Below are 17576 nucleotides of genomic sequence, written 5' to 3'. Positions count from 1 at the left end.
CACCCGTAGAACAAAATTATCTCAGCGCTGGTTGCCAACTAAAGAAAGGCAGTTAGCTGATTAAACAAAGCAGAAGATGTCTTTCTTCCTTCCTAAAGGTGTTAAATCAATACCTTATTTTCGGGCTAACAAATAGTAGAGGGCAGACAGCAGGTGGTAAGGAAAACCACAAATTCCACATTGAAGTCTTCCTTGTAAAGCCGACCATCACTCCCAGGTTGCTGGGATGCCTGGGGTAGCCAGGGTCCCTCAGGACCAGCGTGGGCTCCAGTTAATCATCACTTTCCATGCTCTGATTCTTGTTATGATCACATGGCACTAAACCTACCTGTCCACCCTTAATCACCCCCTGCCACTCCCATCATAAATATCTTCCTTGGTCTCTATGTTAAATATGGTTCGAACTGAACTTGTCATTTTTACCCTTCAAGTCCTACTTTATACCAAATAAAAATTTCTCCTGGCAACAAGGCCCTCCCCGGGGCTGCCCAGCTGCCGCTGGAGTGATTAGGGTATTTCCTATAGCTGAAGGCTCTTATAATTAGCAAGCCCCTTGGGCAGTCTGGACTCTGAATTTAGCTGCCATCTGGTATCATCTGTAAATGACAATGGCACTGAACCTTCTCTGTTGACTCAGCCCTGCCTGTGCCCCCCACCCCCACCCTAGCAATGGTGGAAAAGATTTCACTGCTTAACTTCCCTTATCAACACATAACACCAAGGCATTTAGGTTCTAGTTAACCTGAGAGGCTCTGGATAGGAAGTTCAAGGCAACTGGGACTGGGAGTTTCCAAAGCCTTCAAGAAACTAAAGCACAAGGCCACGATAGATTAACTAGCATTTCCTGTCACTTTATACCAGTGATTCTGAGTATGGTTTCTGGACTGACAGCATAGGAATTACCTAGGAATTTAATAGAAATGAAAATTCTAAGCCCCACCCCAGGCCTACGATCAGAAACTCTAGGGATGGATGGAACCCAAAAAGCTGTGTTTGAACAAACCCTCCAGGCAATTCTGACGCATGCTCAAGTTGGAGAAGCACTGTCCTATGGCAGGGCTTCCTACCAGGGGCACGACTGACCCTTTGGGCAGGATAATTTTTGTGGGGGGCTGTCCTGTGCACGATAGGATGTTCAACAGCAACCCTCGCCTCTACGCATTAGATGTAGCATCCCCTCATTTGAAACCATCAAAAATGTCTCCAGATATTGCCAAATGTTCCCAACATGGGGAGGGGTTGCAGCAAAATCACCCCCAATTGAGAAATATGGTTCTACAGCTTAGGTTCCAATTGTTTGGTGCTATTTGACCAGCGATTGTTGATGTGAAAAACTCCATGTAGCAGGGCTTCTTGAACTTTAATATACATACAAGTCACCTGGGGGTCTTGTGAAAAATACATTCTGACTCAGGGAATCTGAGTTGGATCCTAAGAGGGCACATTTCTAACAAGGTACAAGCAATGCTCACGTTGCTGCTCTGCAAACTGTACTTTGGGTAACAAATTCCTATGGGATCCCCAAAGGTTTATTGACCGACTGACTGAATAATTAAGAGCTGAGGATGCCTTTTTGGGAATGTGTAAGCCATGGTTCCCTAGCGCCTTTGATGAACTCCCTACCTCCTTTCATTATTCCTATGTTTTAATATTAAGATTAACTTCATTTTAGTTAATGTAGTTCATACATATATAAAATGGTATCAAATATGTTTGCATATAAATCATACTACATTTAAAGATACAGAAAAGTAAACCCTCAAAATCCATTTGCTGGCCAGTGAAAGATATACCGCACTGCTCTAAATCCAAGTCCACTCAATTAATGGCTCTTCAGCACCTTCTCCGTGCAGGGAATATTAGTCTATTGCTCTTTCTGAAAACATATGTACGCCACTTGTCATAAGTGCATTCCTATAGCTCTATGCTTTCACCATACATATTTTCAAAATGATGTAAAAGTCATGTTTACTGGGAGAGGTAAATGCCTGTTGGCCAAAAATACACATAACACAGAGAATTAGCCAGCAGAGCTAACTCGTTTTCATTGTCATCTCAGTTAGTGAGAAACTAGTTTCCAAATGATCATCTATCACCATAGGAGAATGATGGCATTTGCAACTGCAGATGTGGCAGGGTAATTTCCTTCTAGCCTTAATGAATACCTGGTGCTTTCTTTGTTTCTCAGTAATCCATTGGCGATGTGGCTCTGAGATGCAAAGGAGTCTTGGGAGTCAAAGGAGTCAAAGGAGTCTTGGGAGTCTTGGGAATGGAAAACCAGTTTTTTAGAGGTTAAAGAGCTTTTATTTTTTTGCTCCATATTGGAAAACATACTATCAAATACTCCTGTATACAAAATGACTGTGTGATGGGTAATAAGGAAAATATCAAACCTGACATGCTGTTTTGCACCAAGGCATAAAACAGAATAGTCTGGGGTGCCTCAATTTCAGGAAGATACAATGTGCTCAGTCGGCTCATTTTCATTGCAACATCCCTTCTTACCACTGCTTTGATTTACATTGTGCTTGTGTCACAAAGAAACGACCAGCTATTACACGAACACATTATACCTAAATTGCACTTTTCTTAGTGGCATATATATTTCCATTTTACAATAGACGTCAGAAACTTGCTAGCTGTTCAATAAACCTATTTCTTGTCCCTAGTGGGCACACATATTTCCCAGTGTCTCTTGCAGTTAGGTGTGCCATGTAATGGAGTTTTGATAAATGAAATATGGGTGGTGACAACATTGAACTTTATCAAGCCCCATGATCCTGGAAGAGTGAAGGTTAAGAAATCCTACCTACCCTTTGTGTTCGGGAAAATGGCTTATTGTAAAGGAACACCCTTGCCCATATGACTTAGATAAGACTTGAGGATATTCCCCTTGTTTATCTATGACCAGGCCAGACACAGACCTTCCAAATTCCCATTCTTATCTCGTAAATGATGAGCTGAACTGCTTGTGCCCATCGATCAATTGATTAATTGCAACAAAATGCTTGTTAACCAAACTTTGGTTAAACTTCTCTCCTTCCTCCAGTTCTCTGAACTTCAGCCCACCCTCAACCCGAGTAGGCATACAGCTTCTCCTTGGGGAACCCCTCTGGAGAACAGGCTGTCCTCTGGGTAAAACATTCTCTCATCTGATTTCTGATCACACTCTCCCACTTCTCCACTTCTTCACACCCAGTTCTTTCTAGTCTTGTTTACTCCTCTCATAAAGAAAAACTCGTTTTGCTTAACCCTTGAGTCACCTGCAGATCTTATGGTCAGAACATTCTCCCTATTCCAGTAGTCCCTCTCACCCTATTACAATAGTTCTTTTCCCTCCTTTTGCAACAATCATTTCCAATAAAGTCAATAATCCTTTCAAATAAAGTCTCTCCTTGCCAACTCCGGATTTATTCTTCATATCTGACAGTGGAAGGGATGTGTTCCATTCCCAGATCTAGCTCACAAATGATCCTCCATGCTCTAACCCTTCTGCTGGCTTGATGCATGTGAGCACAGTGAACTGGGAAGCCAGAGGAATAAAAAGATGAAAGAAGCCTGGGTCTGTTTGGAGGGAGCTTTCCACTAATCAGAAACTCTTGTTTTGGTCTTTGCACAAGTGAGAAATACATTTTTATTGAGCACAAGCCATTACACATTTTCAGGATTAATTTGTTTCAACTACTAGCATTATCCTAATTAATATACAATGTATTTATCCTATATATGATTGGTTCCCTCAACAGAGATTTCCCTTTTTTATCCTTGATGCTGCTGTCATATAGCAATTCTGGCTCCTTCTCTTTTGTGATAGGTCCTGGCTCACACCATTTTCCTTTAGTTTCCAATTCCTTTTCTATTCTTATCTATCCCCTCTGGTTTAGAGCCCCATTTCTAATTATCATTTCCTTTTAGAGCTCATTAGTGGTCAGGTTTGTGGTGCAACAAGAAGATGAGGGAAAAGATGACATAAAGTCCTACTTTTCTACCTCACTATTCCTATGCCCACCCTCCCTGGCAATTTTTCCTCTCAGCCCTTCTTCTGTCTCCCTACTCATTATCTAGCTTGGATGTTCTTCCTATTCTTTATCATTCCCTAAAATTTTTACTCTTATTTTTCACCATCCTAGAGTCCCATTCCCTACTTCTGATTTTATAATCCCAACCCCCTCTGCTCAAGCAGCCTCTAGCTATAGCACGTTCCTTCCATCAAGGAGCCTCTCATCATATGAATGTATTATTTTAGATGTAGCAGAAGGCCACATGTGGGACGATCACATGCAGAGTGTATAGACTGAGAATAAAAGAACCTGAGGCACTAAAATCAGGGGTCATGGAAGCCAAGTTGGTTCATGGAAGCCAAGGAAAGAGATTGCTGAAAGAAGGAGGGAACAATCAATCACGTTGAATGTGGCTAAGATGTCAGCCAAGGTAAGAACTGAAAATGTCCTTTATACTTGGCAATGGAGGTCATAAATGAAGTAAAAGGTATTCTGATAAAGTGATCAGGGAGGCAATCAGACTGGAAAGGGGTTAGAGTGTTAGTAGAAGATGCAGGAAATATAAGTGCATATAGACAACACTTTTGAAAAATGTATGAAGGCTAAAAATTAAGAATCTAAGAAAATGGGGCAGGGAGTAAATAAGTTGTCAGGGAGAAAGTGAAGTGATGAAGGAAGATGGTGAGTGGAGTTATCAGTGCAGCCTGGGGATAATGAGTGGTCACAGGGAATGCAGATGGTTTTGAACAAATAGGTAAGGAGAGGGACATATGGAAAGAAGAAGCTGAGAGGGCAAAATACTAATCTATTTTACTGAGCAATTATGTCTATGGATGACTTTGGTAGCATTTTTTTACTCTAAGGCAGTTATCTTTCTATAAATAAGAAAATGTTATTTTGAATGATCAGAAATAGGAACAGGGACATGAGAATTGTAAACAACATTTAAATTTACATATACATATATTTACATATGTTTGTTTACAAGTAGAGGAATTTACCTTAAAAACCTATCAAAATGGAGCTGAAATACAGAAAAGATAAGTTAGTCTCCCAGCTTTGCCAGTATTCATTTTGGTATGGAGAAATTGCATCCATTTGTTCTTTGCATAACTAAAATACATTTCTAGTACAACTATCTACCATATTCTTGTTTTACTTGTTCAAAGATGATAGGACTTTGACACGATCAGCACTTTAAAACCCAGGGATGCTGTATAACTTTAGCTCAAATGAACAAAAATGGGGATCAGAAAATATCTAAGGACATTGACCCTCATTCTAATGAGCAACCTGCTTGACTTTGATTTCATTATCTAACTCAGGGAATCACTTTGGTGGTTTGAAACTGTATGTACCCTGGAAAAGCAGATTTTTAAAATTAATCCTTTCCTGTGGGTATGGACCCATTGTAAGGAGAAATTTTTGATGAGGCTACTTCTGTTAAGGTGTGACTCAACTCATTTGGGATGGGTCTTAATCCTCTCACTGAAATTCTCCCTAAATAGGGTGAATGCACAGAGAGAAAGCCATAGAAGCAAGAAGTTGAAAGCAATGAAACCTGGAAGAGAAGGGAGAGGCCAACAGATGCCGCCATGTGTCTTGCCATGTGGTGGAGATGTCAAAGATTGCCTTGATTTGGACATTTTTCTCAGCCTAAAACTGTAAGCTAATAAATTCCCATCATAAAAAAACCCAGCCCATTTCATTGTATCTGCTAGGAATCTAAAACAATCACCAAGGAACAAAATCATAAATTTATATCCAGGAGCTAAGATACACCCAATAGAGAAAAATGACAAAGTAACAAATTAGCAATGAATTGATCATTTAATAATATCAGTGTGCTCATGATAAAAACAGAATGTTTTTTAAAGTTACATTTTCTATTGTATTCTACAACTAACCTTCACTAAATAAACGCAGCATACTTCCACAATTCAATTTGATTCGATTAGATTCAATTAATCCAATTCAGCACTATTCAACTCAAGAAACATATTTACTTAGGAAGCCAAAAGTCAAACCAGACCTTGGGTTTTGAAAATAACTTAGTTTTATTTTAGAGTATGAAATGTGTATATGACTACATCATTAGAGTATGAAAACATATCACATTTGAACTTGGAAAAACTGGCAAAATATTTTACTACCAGTAAAAAAACAAAACAAAACAAAACAAACAAACAAAAAAAACTGGGCCAATTCCTGTGGGATATTTTGGAGAAACTAAATGTTTTCTTAATCACAGCTATGATAAAATTGATGTTTTCATTGTTGTTGTTGGAGACTTTTATAAGTATGAAACTCTGGAAATTCTTTTTCAGAATTACGCAAACTGAAATGCATTCTTGAATCTTCTTTTTATCAGTTGCAATATAAGAAATGTGGGGAGTTGGGGAGAGAGAACATTTTTGGGAGAGACAGAGCTGGCATCTTGGTGGGAGACTAGGGAAGTTTAGGAAAAAAGGAGTTGGCCAGTGAGAAACTTCTACTAATAATCTGTATTAGGTTCTCTGCAGAGCTGTTCTATGGTGAGTGTTACTAGATCCCTGCTCTTATCCTCAAATCTTTAATAAGCTTCTACCACTTCCTGGTTTGAGTGACATTTTTGTGAAATCAAGTTATAGCAACTGTTCCATGTCTTAACAAGTGTGGGAAAGAGAGAGGAGAACAGGTTAGACTAGTCAACAATATAAAATATAGAATACAAGCTAAGCTTCTGTAACAAAGAAAACCCAGGGTAGCTTAAGTAAAACAGAAGTTCCTTCCTCTTTCATATTATAGTTTACATGGCAGAACAGAATCAGGCCATCAAGGGACCCAAGTTGGCAAGCATTTCTGGGTCCAAGGTGACCATTTCACCTATCACCATTTCCCAGCCAGTGGAAAGTGGGAAAGGGAGCATAAAGGCAAACAACTTCCTTTTTAAAGGACATGATTCAGAAGTTCCAGCATCATTTCCTCTCAAATATCAATGGCCAGAACTTAGCCAAATGCCTAGATGCAAAGGAGGCTGGGAAATATAATCCTTAATTTAATGAAAGCTGGTAGGAGGGGATGCTACTTCAAATAGCAAGAAAGGGAATGGACACTGAAGGACAATTAGCAGACTCTGCCGCAGGTAACAATACCATGAGTGAGACTGACAGTTCACCAAATAAAGATTGTAGATAGACGTAACCAAGCCAAGCCCCCAGACTTCTCAGAAACTCCAGACCTTCCAAAAGACAAGGTGGCAGTGGAGAGTGTGTGTGGGGGAGATAAGAGTTATATTTGCCAAAGGGTCAAACCAACATCTTTTATTTTCAAAGAAGAAAATTTTCACAGCTGATGATGGACTTTATATATAGAAGAGGGAGTCTCATGTTGGAATCTCAGCATTAAAAGAGTAAAAAGAAAAGTACTATAGTACTTTACTATAGTAAAGTACACTCAAATAATTGTGTCAAATTTGGTTTTGGAAAAGAGGAAGAAGAGGATTCAGAATTGATTTCTAATACATATTTATTGAGAAATAACTAAAGAATTGTTAGGGAGAAATTATGGGACGTATAAGGGTTTAAAAAGGAAGTCATTTTCATTCTGAGGTTCAAAACAAGGCATTAAGTTTATTGCAATGGTGTCAATTTTTTAATATAATTAAAAAAATTCTGGTGGCAAGCCCCAAAGAAAGGGCCAAAATATTTTGAGTGAGGAATTTAACATGTTACCTCCCAAACCACTTTGAAGATAAACATTCATTGGATTAAGTAATATAGTTTTTATTTAAGAAAAACTACCCCTCAAAGTCATTTCCCTCAGATTAAGAACAAAGATAACCACTATTATATTGTGCTGGAGGTTTTAACCAGTGGAATAAGTAAAAAACAAACAAGCAAGTCACCAAAAACCCCAAGGCATAATAATCAAGACATAATGCCCTGACTGTCTCTTTTTTCTTCAACAGACAAAGTAATTTTGCACACAGAAAATTCAAAAGAACTTACATGCAAACTTTATAATTTAGCAAGGTTGCTGGATACAAGGTCAATATAAAAAGTCAATTTATTTTTATATATCAGTAACAAATAGAAAATAAAATTTCCAAATCATACTATTTATAGTGGCATCAAATAACACCAAGGCTTCTGCACCGAACACAACAAAACTTTAATGGGAGTTATTAAAAAGGACTGAAATAAACAGAGATATAGCATGGATTAGAAGACTCAAAATTATTTAGATATTTTCCTCCTCAAATTGATCTATAGATTCATCTCAATCCCAATCAAAATCTCAGCAAGATTTTTGTGGAAAATGGCAATATTATTCTAACATCTATATGGAAATGCAAGGAAAAATAATAAATAATTGTTTGAATTCAGAAAGCAAAGCAAGAGGACTTACTGTAGCAGATATATAGACCTATTGAAAAGCTAATTAATATGGTTCTATTTGCTTGAAGATATACAATTAGATCAATACAACAGAAAGGAGATACCTACCCCTTCTAGAAAAGGATCCACACACATACAATACTGGCAGAAGACTTACATTATAGCAAAGGTAAATATAGTATAGTGGAAGGTCTTTTCAATAAATGATGCTGGGCCAATTGATATTCACTTGGAAAAGAATTAATCTCAGCCTCACATCATACACAAAAGCAATTCCACATGTATTGCAGAATCTGAAAGGTAAAAACAATAAGGCTTTTAGAAGAAATCATATGAGAATATCTTTGGGACCTCATAGACAACAAATATTTCTTAATCAGAACACAAAATGCAAAAACTGTAATAAAAGAAAAAAATGGATAAATTAGACCATATTAATGCCATGAACTTATTGTTAAAAGACACCATTAAGAGAATAAAATAGTAAACTCCATAGTGGGCTATGGTATCTGCAATTCATATATCTGAAAAAGACATGTATCTGGACTATACAAAGAATGCCTATGAATCAATAAGAGGTAAACAGACAGCCCAACTGAAAAACAGGCAAACACCTTGAAGGCACTTAACAAAAGAGAATTTCAAAATGGCCAAAAAGCATATAAGGTGCCTGTGCCGGTTTGAATGAATCAAATGCCATTATCTTTGATGTAATCTTGTGTGGGCAGACCTATCAGTGTTAGACTGTAATTCTTTGAGTGCTTCCATGGAGATGTGCCCCACCCAACTGTGGGTGATGATTCTGATTGGATAATTTCCATGGAGGTGTTGGCCTGCCCATTCAGGGTAGGTCTGAATTAAATTACTGGAGCACTATAAAAGATCAGATAGAAGGAGCAAGCTACTACAGCCAAGAGGGACACTTTGAAGAAAGCACAGGAGCTGCAGATGAGAGACAGTTTGAAGATGGCCCTTGAAAGCAGATTCTTGCTCTGGAAAAGCTAAGAGAGGATAAATACCCCAAGTGCAACTAAGAGTGACATTTTTAAGGAACCGCAGCCTAGAGAGGAACGTCCTGGGAGAAAGCCATTTTGAAACCAGAACTCTGGAGCAGACACCAGTCATGTGCCCTCCCAGCTAACAGAGGTTTTCTGGACAACAATGGCCATCCTCCAGTGAAGGTACCCGATTGCTGATGACTTACCTTGGACACTTTATGGCCTCAAGACTGTAACTGTGTAACCAAAGAAACCCCTTTATATAAAAGCCAATCCATTTCTGGTGTTTTGCATTCTGGAAGCATTAGCAAACTGAAACAGTGCCAAACTTCATTAGCCATGAGGGGAATGCAAATTAAAAGCACAATGTTATACCAGTACACATCATTTTTGATTAAATAGGAAAAGACGGAAAGTTCTAAGTGTTGACAAGGATGTGGAGCAAACTTAACTTCCATACACTGCTGGTAGGGGTGTAAATTAGTATAAACACTTTGGAAACTCTTTGGTAACATCTACTAAAAATGAAACTATGCATACTCTATAAACCAGAAATTCCACTTGTAGGTACATGGTTTTATAGTTCCACCAAAAAACGCGTACAAAAATGTTCATAGAAGTAATATTTATAATAGCTCAAAGCAGGAATTTGTCAAATATGCAGCAGTGGAATGTAAAAATTGTCGTATGTTCCCTCAATAGAATAGTATATAGACATGAGAATTAATGAACTACAACTTTATACAACATAGATGAATCTCACAAACATGAAAAGTAAAAAAACCCAGACATAAAGAGTATGTAGTATATGATTTTAGTTAATAAGTGTTCAAAATCAGGCAAAATTAATCTATGGATTAGGAAGTCAAGATAGTGGGTTAACTTTGAGGTGGGGATGTAATTGGAAGGGCATATGAAGAGGACTTCTGGGTGGCTGATATCATTCTGTTCCCTGACCTGTTAGTTAAAACAGGATGTAGGAATCTTGAAGATATTTTAATCAACAGAACATAAAATTTTTTTTAAAAGAGTAGTATTTTCCTAGCAAGTACAGTGTTTAGGAAAAAAAGTCAATGACTCCACGGCGCTTCTATAGCTATTGATTGCCTATGAGTGGATAACATTTGTCTTCTTTAATGACTTTTTCCAATCTACTACATTTTCATCTTTTTTTTCCAGAGCTCATGAAAGCAGACTTGTATTTGAGGAATTGAAGGGAATTTTCAGCAACCACAAGTACTGATTAATTATTGTAATTGCCATGGCTCCAACAGAAGCCTAGACAGAAATGATCTCAAAATGCAAATAGCATCACTTGTTTCAACAACAAATTTATAGCACTTTTCAGTGACCTGACATTTTAACTGCAGAGTGAAATTAGAGCTACAAAATGTAGACACCACTCATAACTTGTATGATATACTCTAATTTCAAAGTAGTTGTTTGCAACTCATTGTCTCTTCTATGGAAGATCTATTTCTGAAAACAAAAGTCAAGTCTCTTCTGCTGTGAGTCTCAAGGTTGAAATTCCGTTCTAGTCCCATCCCTGTAAAAATCACCTGTGTGGGGAGTGAGACAATAACGATCCTCTTAGCAGGTCTGGTTCAGTCCCTTCGGGAGATCCTAATGATTTAAGAGCATCCATAAAATAGTTTCTCAGGAATAAGATAACATGTTTATTTTGTGGATGTGCCCAGAGGCTTTGCAATGAGTGCATTTCTATAAATTGAATAATTTCCAGGGTACTGCCTATTCTTGTTTTGTATGCTAATGGCCAGAGGCTATAGAGATGGGAGCATTTTTAAAAGATCCTGAATAAAAACAATTTAATGCCCCTGCCAATTTGTGAATCTGCCAAACTTTCCAATTTGCCTATCTTGTTTTATTTTATGTTGTTTTGGTTTGTTTAGTTAACTGGTTTGTTTTTAAGAACAGCAGTGACCTCTAGTTTTTCCTCTTTTTGTACAGCCAATATTAATCTGGCAAGACGTATAGAAGTTCAGATGTCACTATTACTTAAATTGTACTTGGAAAAAAATCAAGACTGAAACAGAAAAATATGACATTGGCATTAGGGTAGACTGAAACTTCTTTAAAAAATGCAGTGGAAGAACATTATTTAGGGCTGTGGTTCTTTCACTTCCTGCTTCTTCAGACATGCAATCCTATTTCAGGTGTTGTACCTTCTCAGTGAAGAACAGAAAAGCAATGTTTATACTAAGCTTGAAAAAAGTACAGTGAAAGGAAATGAGCAAATATTATATTGTCTTTAATGTTTTATTCCTAAGAAATCCTTCTAATTAAGAATCACCCTTGAAGAGAAAAATCTTTTCAGTCAAGACAATTATAAGGCCATTATTTGGGATTACTAAACCCATCCAACTCAAGTCACTCATTTCACTCACTTACCCTTGTATTTTCAAGGTGCATTATATGTATAAGGAGATAGTTAAGGATACTGCCTTGTGTATTCTGTTTCTTGGGTTCCAAACACAGTACCTAATATAATGGTAATATATTTGTAGAAAGTGCAAAGACAGAGGGTTAGCTTTTGATTGACCTTCTCTTGTCCTTATTCACACACCACCACTTCCAACTTCAATTTCCCTCTCTCACTCAAATTCTTCAAGTGAACTTTATTCTTGCTTCTTATTTTGAGTTTCTTCTTTCATTTTCTTCTGAACTCTGTAATCATTATTTTTTATTTATAAATCACTACTCTTCTTTTTCTCTGTCCTTTAGCTGAGTCTGTTTGTGTATATTTTAATACATGTATTATGTAGGTACCTCACAAACCATTCTAATACTAACTGAAAAAAAACTTGGTCAAAATTCCATGTTCTATTCTGTAGAAAGAATATGATTCTTTTAACTGAGGCAGAATTTGTAATTGGGAGCTGCTATTCCATTTTGTTGCTAGGGACTCGCTAAAGGAAATTAGCAATAAAAAACTAAAGCAAAATTTCACTATTGTATAGAAGATCTTAGTCTCAGCTGCTTGGCAGTTGCTGGGAGAAGAAAAATTCCTGAAGATTGCTCTGGTGAAAAAGCCATTGTTTCTGAAAGTGAATGTCAAATGACCTTTCAGTGATTTTCAAGAGTAGGTACTCTACTTGGAGTTTAAATCTTTCTTTTTCCGTTTTGTTGCATGCCAATATAAAAGTGAAGTATGTTTTGAAACACGTGATAAACCAGGAGTAGTCTTAGGCTTTAGAGAAGTATGAGATCTAGAGATCTGGGATCTTTTCCTCATTAGGGAAATGTAGGCCTAGATAAGTGAAATGACTTGCTCAAGGCATGTAATTGGTGAGATAGGCATTGAAACACAGAACTTTTGACTGATTCTACTGGGCCTTTCAATAGACCATTCTGTGGCTAAAGTCAGTTATCAACAACCACATTTATTGCCAGCCTCTGTGATTCTCATTATGTGGAAGAAGAAGAAAATATGTTTTGATAACAAAAATACCGGAAGAGCTGAAAGTTGGCCCCTGCTGTCATATCTCTCTGGCTGTAGAGAGGAAGCTACAAGCTGGCATTTATTCATGTTAGCCAGCACTTTCAGACCCCACAGGAAGATCAGGTTAAAATGAAGGTACAGAAATGATGCATGATGGACTGCAGTTTTGAGAGCTGGGTAACCTTTGGTAAAAATGGGGGAAATGAATTAGATAAGATGGAGCTGAATTTGAATGATTCCTTCCCAGGCAAGGCACAAAGGTTAAATGGGAATTTTACTCCAAACAGCTTTAAAACAATCTTGTTTAAAACTATTTCCCAAGCCTCAATTTCACAGATTCCATATGATCTCCAATTTATCACTGCAACCTTGGTTACAGGAAGACTGACTGGCCTTCCCTGGATGCTCTATGCTTTTCTATATTGATTTAAAAAAATATGTCTCAATGCCTTTATACACAAGAAGTCCTTGATTTTCATTTTGCACTCTACATGAATTCAGATGCCATGGTTTAGTTAAACATACCAGTCCCCCAACAACACAATTCAAATTGCAGTTACCATGTGTGCCAGTTTGAATGTATTATGTCCCCCAAACGCCATTATTTTTGATGTAATCTTGTGTGGGCAGACCTATCAGTGTTAATTAGATTGTAATTTTTTGAGTGTTTCCATGGAGATGCGCCCCACCCAACTGTGGGTGATGACTCTGATTAGACAGTTTCCATGGAGGTGTGGCCCCGCCCATTCAGCATGGGCCTTGATTAGTTCACTAGAGCACTATATAAGATCAGACAGAAGGATCCAGCTGCTATTGCCAAGAGGGACACTTTGAAGAATGCACAGATGCTGAGAGAGTAGCTGCAGATGAGAGACAGTTTGAAGATGGCTGTTGAAAGCAGACTCTTGCTCTGTAGAAGCTAAGAGAGGATAAATACCCCCAGTGCAACTAAGAGTGACATTTTTAAGGAACCGCAACCTAGAGAGGAACGTCCTGGGAGAAAGCCATTTTGAAACCAGAACTTTGGAGCAGATGCCAGCCACATGCCTTCCCAGCTAACAGAGGTTTTCTGGACACCATTGGCCATCCTCCAGTGAAGGTACCTGATTGCTCACGTGTTACCTTGGACACTTTATGGCCTTAAGACTGTAACTGTGTAACCAAATAAACCCTCTTTTTATAAAAGCCAATCCATCTCTGGTGTTTTGCATTCTGGCAGCATTAACAAAGTAGAATACCATGGTATATTAACTGTGAGTAATTGCATAAAGTGGAAACTTTGCTAGTACCTCTTCAGTACACAAATTGCTATGTAAATAACAGTGTGCATCATGATCCATGTCCAATCCCATCACTTCTTTCAAATTCTGTTGAGGATTGTTCACGATCACCTGCTTTTCAGTTCAAGCACAGACAGCAAAGTGTATAATTGTGTTGCTTCCTTGTCTTCCTATGATATTTTACAGAAATGGGTAAAAGAATGAGGGAAATGGCCAATAAAGACAAAAGCACAGCAAAGAAATGAAATGCTGGAATTGAAATGTGAATTGAACATAGAGTTGTAGAAGAAATAGCTAACTAAGGGAATACTGACACTGCCACTATTTGAGAGACTCTAAATGTACAGCTGGAGGAATGTAGTGAAGGCAAACCTATCAACATAAATGGAGAGAATGGTTGTGATGAAAAGGATGAAGATGACCCAGAGAAAATGACATTGACAAGCATTTTCACATTAAAGGAACTCTCAGACATATTTCATAACACTGAAAGCACAAAGAATGAAATGTTGGAAGCTCATGCCTCTCCAAGGCATAAAAAATGGTTGCTCAATATCAATGAGATGCCTTTTTTGCAATGGGTTTGCTGCCAGAATACAGGTATCATGAAAACCATTGCTGTATCTCAAGCCAAAGGGAAAGGAAAAGACTCATATCAACATTGTCATTATTGGACACATAGATTTGGGCCAAGTCCACCATTACTGGCCACCTGATCTACAAACGTGGTGGAATTGACAAAATAACCATCAAAAAATTTGAGGAGGAGGCTGCTGGGATGGGAAAGGGGTCCTTCAAGTATGCCTGGGTCTTGGATAAACTGAAAGCTGAATGTGGGTGTGGTATCACCATTGATACCTCCCTATGGAAATTTGTGACCACCCAGTATTATGTGACCATCACTGATGTCCCAGAACATAGAAACTTTATCAGAAACCTGATTATAGACACAGCTCAGGTTGACTGTGCTCTCCTGATGGTTGCTGCTGGTGTTGATGAATTTGAAGCTGGTATCTCCAAGAATGGGCAGACCCATGAACATGCCCCTCTGGCTTACACACTGGGTGTGAAACAGCTAATTGTTAGTGTTAACAAAATGGGTTCCACTGAGCCACCCTACAGCCAGAAGAGATATGAGGAGATCGTTAAGGAAGTCAGCACTTACATTAAGAAAACTGGCTACAACCCTGACACAGTAGCATTTGGGCCAATTTCTGATTGGAATGGTGACAACATGCTGGAGCCAAGTGCTAACATGCCTTGGTTCAAGGGATGGAAAGTCACTCATAAGGATGGCAATGCCAGTGGAACCATGCTGCTTGAAGCTCTGGATTGCATCCTACCACCCACTCGTCCAACTGACAAACTCTTGCGTCTGCCTCTTCAGGATGTCTATAAAATTTGTGGTATTGGTGCTGCCCCTGTGGGCTGAGTGGAGACTGATGTTCTCAAACTGAGCATGGTGGTCACCTTCACTCCAGTCAACCCTACAACTGAAGTAAAGGCTGTTGAGATGCACCATGAAGCTTTGAGTGAAGCTCTTCCTGGGGACAAAGTGGGCATCAATGTCAAGAACGTGTCTATTCATTGTGACAATGTGGTTGGTGACAGCAAAAATGATCCACCAATGGAAGCAGCTGGCTCCATTGTGCAGGTGATTATCCTGAACCATCCAGGCCAAATCAGTGCTGGCTGTGCACCTGTGCTGGATTGTCACCCAGCTCACATTGCTTGCAAGGTTGCTGAGCTGAAGGAAAAAATTGATTGCTGTTCTGGTAAGAAGCTGGAAGATGGCCCCAAATTTCTGAAATCTGGTGATGCTGCCACTGTTGATATGGTTCCTGGCAAGCTCATGTGTGTTGAGAACTTCTCTGACTATCATCCTATGGGTTGTTTTGCTGTTGTGACATGAGACAGACAGTTACTATGGGTGTTATCAAGATAGTGGACAGGAAGGATGCTGGAGCTGGCCACATCACCAAGTCTGCCCAGAAAGCTCAGAAGGCTAAATGAATATTACCCGCAACAGCTGTCATCCCAGTCTTAGTGGTGGAAGAACAGTCTCAGAACTGTTTGTCTCAATTGGCCATTTAAGTTTAATAGTAAAAGACTGGTTAATGATAACAATGAATCGTAAAACCTTCAGAACAAAAGGAATGTTTTGTGGACCATTTGTTTTTGTGTGGCAGTTTTAAGTTACTAGTCTTTAAATAAGTACTTTTTAAATGGAAACAATGACCAAAAATCTGTCACAGATTTTTGAGACCCATTAAAATAAAGTTTAATGATAAATCTGTGTCTTCTTTTGAAAAGTCAGCCTTGAATTGCCTAGGCAAAAGATGAATGCTCATAACCTATATCACCTATTTCTGGTGTTCCATCTGCTGAAATTTGATAAGAATGTGATAGTTCAGGGTTAACAGTTTTTTAGGACAGAAATTGAGGGGTTTTCTCACCAGCTAAGGGGAGGGATCATCATTTAAGTTGATTTAAGTGTTTAGTAGAAAATGGGGAGTGGTTTGTTGGTTGCAACCTTAGTTCGAATGGAAAAGCAAAAGGTAATTTGTAATGTTTATAAGCTACCTTAGAAGGCCAAGTTCTGTTACAGAGGCCATGTGTTGCATATAGAGTTTTAATTTTGTGTAGTTATGTCTATATCAATATTGAGTAATGAGTTTATTGTACCTAGGAAAAATAGACTCAAAGTCAAAAAAAAAAATATATCAATGAAACAAGTAAGGCCAGCACTACTGAAACTATACTTGATAACTTTTTTACAGAGAAGTAAACATGGAAGATCAAAAAACTTCTAATATTTGAAACTTATACTAAAAAAATATTGTTTACTATTTTCTCATTTCCTTGTAACATTTATAACCAGTGATAAGAGCAGTTTAATGTTTTGACAGAAATTTAAAAAATTTACAGACCAATTGTTATTTTTCCCATTGATCGTTAAGATTGCTTTGCATGGTTTCAGCTTGTATGTCATTTTTATGGTCCTGCACTACTGTGCAAAGCAAGAACTGCATATAGATAGCATTTTTTATCCAACTCCATCATAGCATCTGTCATGTTGGGTTATCATTGTTTAAAATGTGTCTATTTCCCACACAAGGCCATTTAACTTTAGCAGAGTATGGATTTTTTTTTCTGTATTTCCCCCAACGGCTTTCATAACAACTGGCACACAGTAAACTCTCAACAGTTTTGTTGATTGAATGAAAGAGCATACCTTCTAACTTAATCTCTGTAATTTTGTATGGAAAACATATCGAGCTACATATGCTTTTCACAAATATATATTCCTGAGGATGAAATAACCTTGTGAAATTTTACCTTTTTAAGAGCAAAGATACTTGAGTCTCACCTCCTCAAAAATAAGTTGACAAATACTCACTATGAATAGTTGATTACTGTCATTGTTTGAATCAAGAATGTCCTGATTTTAAAATCCT

The 17576-nt window shown here is 38.1% G+C and overlaps 1 pseudogene; it reads left to right on the top strand.

Moving 5' to 3' along the window:
• Positions 1-4419: 4419 nt before the first annotated feature.
• On the top strand, positions 4420-16131 carry LOC119506866 (annotated as a pseudogene).
• Positions 16132-17576: the final 1445 nt, after the last annotated feature.

Source organism: Choloepus didactylus, chromosome 12 (genome assembly GCF_015220235.1).
Source record: "Choloepus didactylus isolate mChoDid1 chromosome 12, mChoDid1.pri, whole genome shotgun sequence".
NCBI lineage: Eukaryota > Metazoa > Chordata > Mammalia > Pilosa > Megalonychidae > Choloepus > Choloepus didactylus.
Note: the sequence above shows the minus strand (reverse complement) of the source record. Positions and strands in the feature narration are given on the sequence as shown.